General features: G+C 42.7%; 1 pseudogene; it reads right to left on the bottom strand.

Moving 5' to 3' along the window:
- Window positions 1–5,703: 5,703 nt before the first annotated feature.
- On the bottom strand, window positions 5,704–6,062 carry LOC147443401 (large ribosomal subunit protein uL29 pseudogene; annotated as a pseudogene).
- Window positions 6,063–6,527: the final 465 nt, after the last annotated feature.

Here is a 6,527-nt window from a genome sequence, read left to right as displayed (position 1 = left end):
ACGCACTGACAATGGTGGAGAGTATGTTTCAAAGGCCTTTCAAGACTTTTGTGAGTCAAAAGGTATAAAATGTGAACTTACTGCTCCTTACAATCCTCCTCAAAATGGTGTTGCTGAGAGCATGAATAGGACCATACAAGAGAAGTTCAGAAGTATGTTGTCTAATGCACAGCTGCCAAATGGGTTTTGGGCTGAAGCTGTATCAACAGCTGTTCATCTTGTAAATAGATCTCCTAGCAAGGTTTTGCAGAAGGATTCAGTGCTAGAGATGGTATGGTCAGGCAAGGTGCCCTCATACAAGCATCTCAGAGTCTTTGGCTGTGAGGCATATACTCACGTTCCAAAGGAATTTAGGAACAAACTTGAGCCAAAGAGTAGAAAGTGCATCTTTATAGGCTATGGTAATTCTGGTGAGATGGGGTACAGACTTTGGGATCCCGAATCCAGAAAGGTTGTCCGCAGCAATGATGTTCACTTTAATGAATCCAAATATCATTCTAAACCAGAGAGGGTTGAGGAGATTAGAAGAGTTGTCTTCCAAGAAGATGGACCTGCACGTGCAAGACAAAATGTCAGGACTCAAGAGGAGCAAGGACAGGATAGAGTGGAACCACAGGTTGTGGCTGAGCCTGAGCCACCTATTGTGCGTAGATCTGAACGTGTCACGCAACCTCCTGATAGGTTTTTTCCATCTATGAACTATGTCATGTTGACTGATTGCAATGAGCCTTCATGTTACAAGGAAGCAGTGCAAATGAAGGACTCCGGGAATTGGCAATTGGCCATGCAGTCAGAGATGACATCTCTGCATAAAAACCAGACATGGAAGCTAGTTAAATTACCACGGGGCAAAAAGGCTCTACCCTGTAAATGGGTTTACAGGTATAAGATCACCGCTCATGATAGTCAGCCAAAGTACAAAGCAAGGCTTGTTGCCAAGGGCTTTAAGCAAGAACAAGGCATTGACTTTGATGAAGTCTTCTCTCCGGTGGTCAAGATGACTACATTGAGATGCTTTCTTGCATTGGTTGCCATATTATATTTGGTGTTGCACCAAATGGATGTCAAGACAGCGTTCTTGCATGGTGATTTAGATGTGGAAATTTACATGCAGCAGCCAGAAGGGTTTGTTGAGAAAGGCAAGGAAGATTGGGTATGCCAGTTGTTAAAGAGTCTTTATGGCTTAAAACAATCACAAAGGGCATGGTACCATAAATTTCACAAGTTTATGCTTTCTCAAGGCTACAAACGTAGTGAGTTCGATCACTGTCTATATACAAAGAAGGCTAAGGATGGTAGTTGGTTGATCCTTATTTTGTATGTGGATTACATGTTGATTGCTGGCAAGCACTTGGAAGAAATTTCAGCTTTGAAGTCAAAGATGGCAAAATCGTTTGACATGAAAGACATGGGTGAGGCAAGTCATATACTTGGTATGCGCATTGAGAGAGACAGATCAAAGAAATTGATTTGGTTATCTCAAACACAGTATATTGACAAGGTTTTGCAACGTTTCAATATGGAGAAGGGAAAGGCACTGAGTGTTCCATTGCCACCATATGTGAAACTTAGCAAACAAGATTGTCCTGTGTCTGAGGAAGAACAAGCTGAAATGGATAAGATTCCATATGCGTCTGCAGTGGGTAGTTTGATGTATGCAATGATTGCTACTCGCCCAAACATTGCATTTGGAGTGGGAGTAGTAAGTCGATACATGTCAAACCCAGGCAAGAAACATTGGGAGGCAGTGAACGGAATATTGAGATACCTGAAAGCTACAAAGAGTATGCGTATATGCTATGTGAGTCAGGAGCTAAGTGTAAAGGGTTTTACAGACTCAGATTATGCAGGTGACTTAGGCAACCGAAGGTCTACGTCAGGGTATGTCTTTACATTGGCTGGTGGAGCAGTATCATGGCATTCTAGATTACAAGATTGTGTTACTCAGTCTACTACAGAGGCTGAATATGTTGCAGCATCAGAGGCATGCAAAGAATCAATTTGGCTTAATCGACTAGTAACAGATTTGGGAATCAAAGAAGAGATGCCTGTGTTATATTGTGATAGTCAAAGTGCTATACAATTGGCTCGCAATCCAGTTTATCACTCAAAGACAAAGCATGTGGATGTGAAGTATCATTTCATCAAGGAAATGCTCGAGGATAAGAAACTTCAGCTTGTCAAAGTTCACACCACAGAAAATTCTGCTGATCTACTTACAAAAGGACTTCCCTCAGAGAGCTTTGCGCATTTTCGCAAGCAGTTAGGTGTAGGGTAGTACATCACTTCTCTACATCTCTTGTATATTAGCTTGTATAGTAGCTTCTATCACACTTAAAGTACCACATTGGACTTTAAGTGGGAGGTTGTTGGGGTGTAAAGCCCAATGTGGTCGCCCAGGTAAGTGGACGGGCCGCCAGGTATGTACACATATTCTTTTGTAAAAACCTAATAAGAACTCACTATGCTCTACACATTACAGTAGAGCGAGTTCACCATATCGTCGTGCTCTTCTTCTCGCACTCTCTCTCGCGTCGCACTTCCGCTCGTACTCCTTCAAACGGAATGGGTGTCAAAAGCTTTGGAAGGGATTTTTTGTACAATTGAGTCACTCACCACCTAAGGATCGACTTCCCGGGCAACGCCACCAATGTTAGCGGGTCACCGCGACGGACGTTTGTAACATAGCTTTTTGTACTAACATAATGTCAATATGCAAGGAAGAGACTTGAGATGGGGCACGAAGACTTAATGAGAGTGTCAATCTCATCAAAATGAACTCAGAGGGCTATTCATACTATGACAAAAGCAAATCAACCACTTCTTAGTCAAAAAATCAGTCTACGTCCGATCTCATCGCTCTAGGTCATTACGTCTTTACCACATTCATATGAATTCGGAATGCAACGAAACTTAAGGAGAGATATTACAACACCTAAGGTCACAATTCTACCAAGTTCTGTCGTCATTTGGGAAGGTACATAAATCCCGATCCATCATAAAAAATGTGCCGAAAACTAAAATAGAACTACACGAAAAGGTCCCCCTTAAGCATAGAAAAACTTATCCAAGGTCAAAACATCAAAAAACAACCATTTAAGATCTCAAGTCAATGCATTTAGCTCACAAACAAGATGTCGTGAACCACAACATAATTGAGAATGATTACACTTAGATTGTAGAGCAAGAGACAAGGAACACAATGTACTATTCGGAATTGAATTCTGATTACCAGACAAGGAGAAAAGCGGATTACAAGTTGTAGCAGCAAGAAGCTCTCACAGTCGACGTCCAATCCTTCTCAAAGATAATGATTATGTTTTTTTTTAAACTAAGGGTTTTGAGTTCTACCAAACATCGAGCGAACTTATCCGAGCAATCTCAAAACCGAGCAAATTTATTAAGTGACTTGCTCAAGTATATGTATACTTCTTCTCTAGAAAGAGCTTTCTCTAAACCCAAACAATAAACGTCAACACCATTGCTAGTCTCTTATGGTGCTAACCTCACTCTCTCTCTCTCTCTCTCTCTCTCTCTCTCACACACACACACACAATAAGTGTTTAATCAATAATTAATTGGTAAACATGAATAGCCATTAAAGCCTACAAACCCTTACTATACATTTGTTTGCTTATTCCTTCTTCAATAACACAACATTGTGGGCAGCAATGCTACTATTCTCTCCTAAGCTATCCACCTTGTCATGGGTACTGGCCTTCATATTAACTACTGAAAAATCTATGCCAAGCAGCTCATAGAAGTTCAACTTTATGGCCTCCTTATGGAGACTCAACTTTGGCCTTCATAATATGAGGTTGGCATCCAAATTGCAAATCACATCCCACTTCATGCATCAATTGAACAACTTATTTCACAAAGATTGAAGATGTGGCTCCCTTCCATTTTGGATCATTCTTTGAAAAAATCTAGTAGATGTCAGGAAGGTCATATTTTTTTGCGGCAAAATTCAATATCTTTTGAGATTGTGTCTATTCAAGATAAGGTGGTATGGAGATCTTGCTAGCTGGATGAGGGAAAGAATTGCATTGTATCAACAACGCACTGTTTTGCACACCATAGGGACTTTCCAAACCAAGAGCTGCCATGTCCAACCACCAGGAAGAACACAACCAGTGTTTCTCTCTCTCTCTCTATCTATCTCTCTATATATATAGAGAGATAGATAGAGAGAGAGAGAGACACTGTGACAAACATTAAAACAATAAGCAATCTGTTTTGAGCTAATACAAAACATCTTTACAACAAAATGTCAAGCTTGGAGAATCTCCATAAAAAAATCTTTGCACTCCGAGAGATGAGAGCTAACTACATCTACTTTTTTCTCCGCCTTATCTTTTTCCGCTTTCTCTTCAACTTGCACATTCTCCCACTTAAATCTTGACTTCAACTCTCTTCGTTGGATAGATCTTTAAGGTCTCTTGGGATAGTTTCCTATGGCATTAAAATTCTCTTCTTCTCGGGGCGGGGGGGGGGGGGGGGGGGGGGGGGGGGGTCATAAAAAGAGGAAAATTCTATTACCTTTATATCACCCGAGTGTGCTAGATTGGTTATTCCATTTCCCTCTTGAATAATAGGTCATGATTTTATTGCTCGTTACCTTCATAGTAATTGCACTCTTTTGCAATATTGTGCCTAATGTGAGCAAAGTAGTGAGCGACGACGTAGGCAATGAGAGGGTGCCGATGATTATAAGCATGTGAACTGACTCTCTGTTTTAAAAAAAAACTCTCTGAAGTAGTCTGTGCTGGCGCGGACTTCTTGAGAGAGTTAATTCTATGAAAGAGGCTAAGGATGTGAGAGGTGAAAGAGAGAGGCACTTACTAAGTGTGTGTGTGTGTGTGTTGGTGTGTGTGTGTGTGTGTGTGTGTGAGAGAGAGAGAGAGAGAGAGCTCATAACTCGGATAACGCCAAGCCTCCATAGAAGCTAATTAGCTAGCCTATTGAGGGTCAAGTTTGCATGCACACCCTTCCGTGGAACTCGATGCCGAGTGGAGAAGTCAGGACCGTTGACATTGTGAAACTCTCCATTGAGGAGGGTTGACAACATTCCAGGCAAGCCAGCCGTCTAGCTGGTGCACAAGGGCATTCCAGTGACATTGGACGTGGGAGAGAATCCTAATGAGTTCTTTGTCGGTAGAATGAAATGATTTGAGCCCATATTGCACACGTTGTGAGCATTTTATATGCTGTTGAAGCAAAATGCTTCTTTGCCAGAATGCCGGTTTAGTTTAAGCTTGAAAGTAATTATGGAAGACGAACCCGTGATCTCTCCCCCTCTCTCTCTCTCTCTCTCAAAAGAAAAAAACTCTCTCAAGGAGTTCACACCAGCGCGGACTCATACAGAGAGTTTTAGAGAGAGAGAGAGAGATCAGAGAGTGATACGCAATTGCGCGCTCGTCAAGCTCAACCGTCACGCAGCTGCTTCCATGGCCGGCGAGGAAGCTCATCGCCCTCATGTATTGCAGAACAAGCTTGACAGTAATCGCGGAAGACAAACCCGTGATCTCTCTCTCTCTCTCTCTCTCTCTCTCTCTCTCTCTCTCTCTCTCTCTCTCTCTCTCTTTTGACATGAAAGACCCAATGTTGAAATAAGCCTAAATCAGTTGTCTACTTACAAAACCCTAGCCATTCTCTCTTGGCTAGTATCAGAATCAATCTTCCGCACAAAATAACATCTCATCAAGCCTTCAAAGCATATTGCCATTTTGGGAAATAGGTCTCTTTCTTCTTCTGCTTCAATGTCTTTAAACCAGCCTGATGTTTGGTTAGCCGCCGCCGAATGGCACGGGGTGCAGGTCCAATGGCAACCACTTGTTCTTGTAGGCAGTGCGAAGAGCTGCCTTTTGATTTTGTGAAAGTACTGTCAACACTTGCGCTACTGACAGCCTCACTACCTTGATTTTGAATAGCTTGTTGGGTGCTCCTCCAATCACCTTGGATACTCTCAACAGAGCAGGCTCTGCTTTTAGGTCCTTGAGTTGAGTCTGCAGCTCCCCCTTGCTCTTGGCTCGCAATTCATGCACCTTGATTTTGGCCATTTTAATGAGCAATGACCTTAGAGTAGCCTTCACGAGCAGTAGCCCATGAGCAAGAGGAAGCGAACTCATTTTTGCAGATACCGCGAGCTGCAAAGGTCTGCTATCGACGAAGGCAAGATTTCGTAAGAGCTCTCTCTCTCTCTCTCTCTCTCTCTCTCTCTCTCTCTCTCTCTCTCTCTCTCTCTCTCTCTCTCTCTCTCTCTCTCTCTCTCTCTCTCGGCGTGGACTCCTTCAGAGAGTTTTTTTTTTATAGAGAGAGAGAGAGAGAGAGAGAGAGAGAGAGCTCTTACGAAATCTTTCCTTCGTCAACAGCAGACCTTTGCAGCTCGTGGTATCTGCAGAAATGGCCAAGATCAAGGTGCATGAATTGCGAGCCAAGAGCAAGGGGGAGCTGCAGACTCAACTCAAGGACCTAAAAGCAGAGCTTGCTCTGTTGAGAGTATCCAAGGTGACTGGAGGAGCACC

This window comes from Adiantum capillus-veneris, chromosome 14 (assembly GCF_014529385.1).
Source record: "Adiantum capillus-veneris isolate H3 chromosome 14, ASM1452938v2, whole genome shotgun sequence".
Taxonomy (NCBI): Eukaryota; Viridiplantae; Streptophyta; class Polypodiopsida; order Polypodiales; family Pteridaceae; genus Adiantum; species Adiantum capillus-veneris.
The sequence above is the reverse complement of the archived record's forward strand: the minus strand, read 5'-3'. Positions and strand labels throughout refer to the sequence as shown.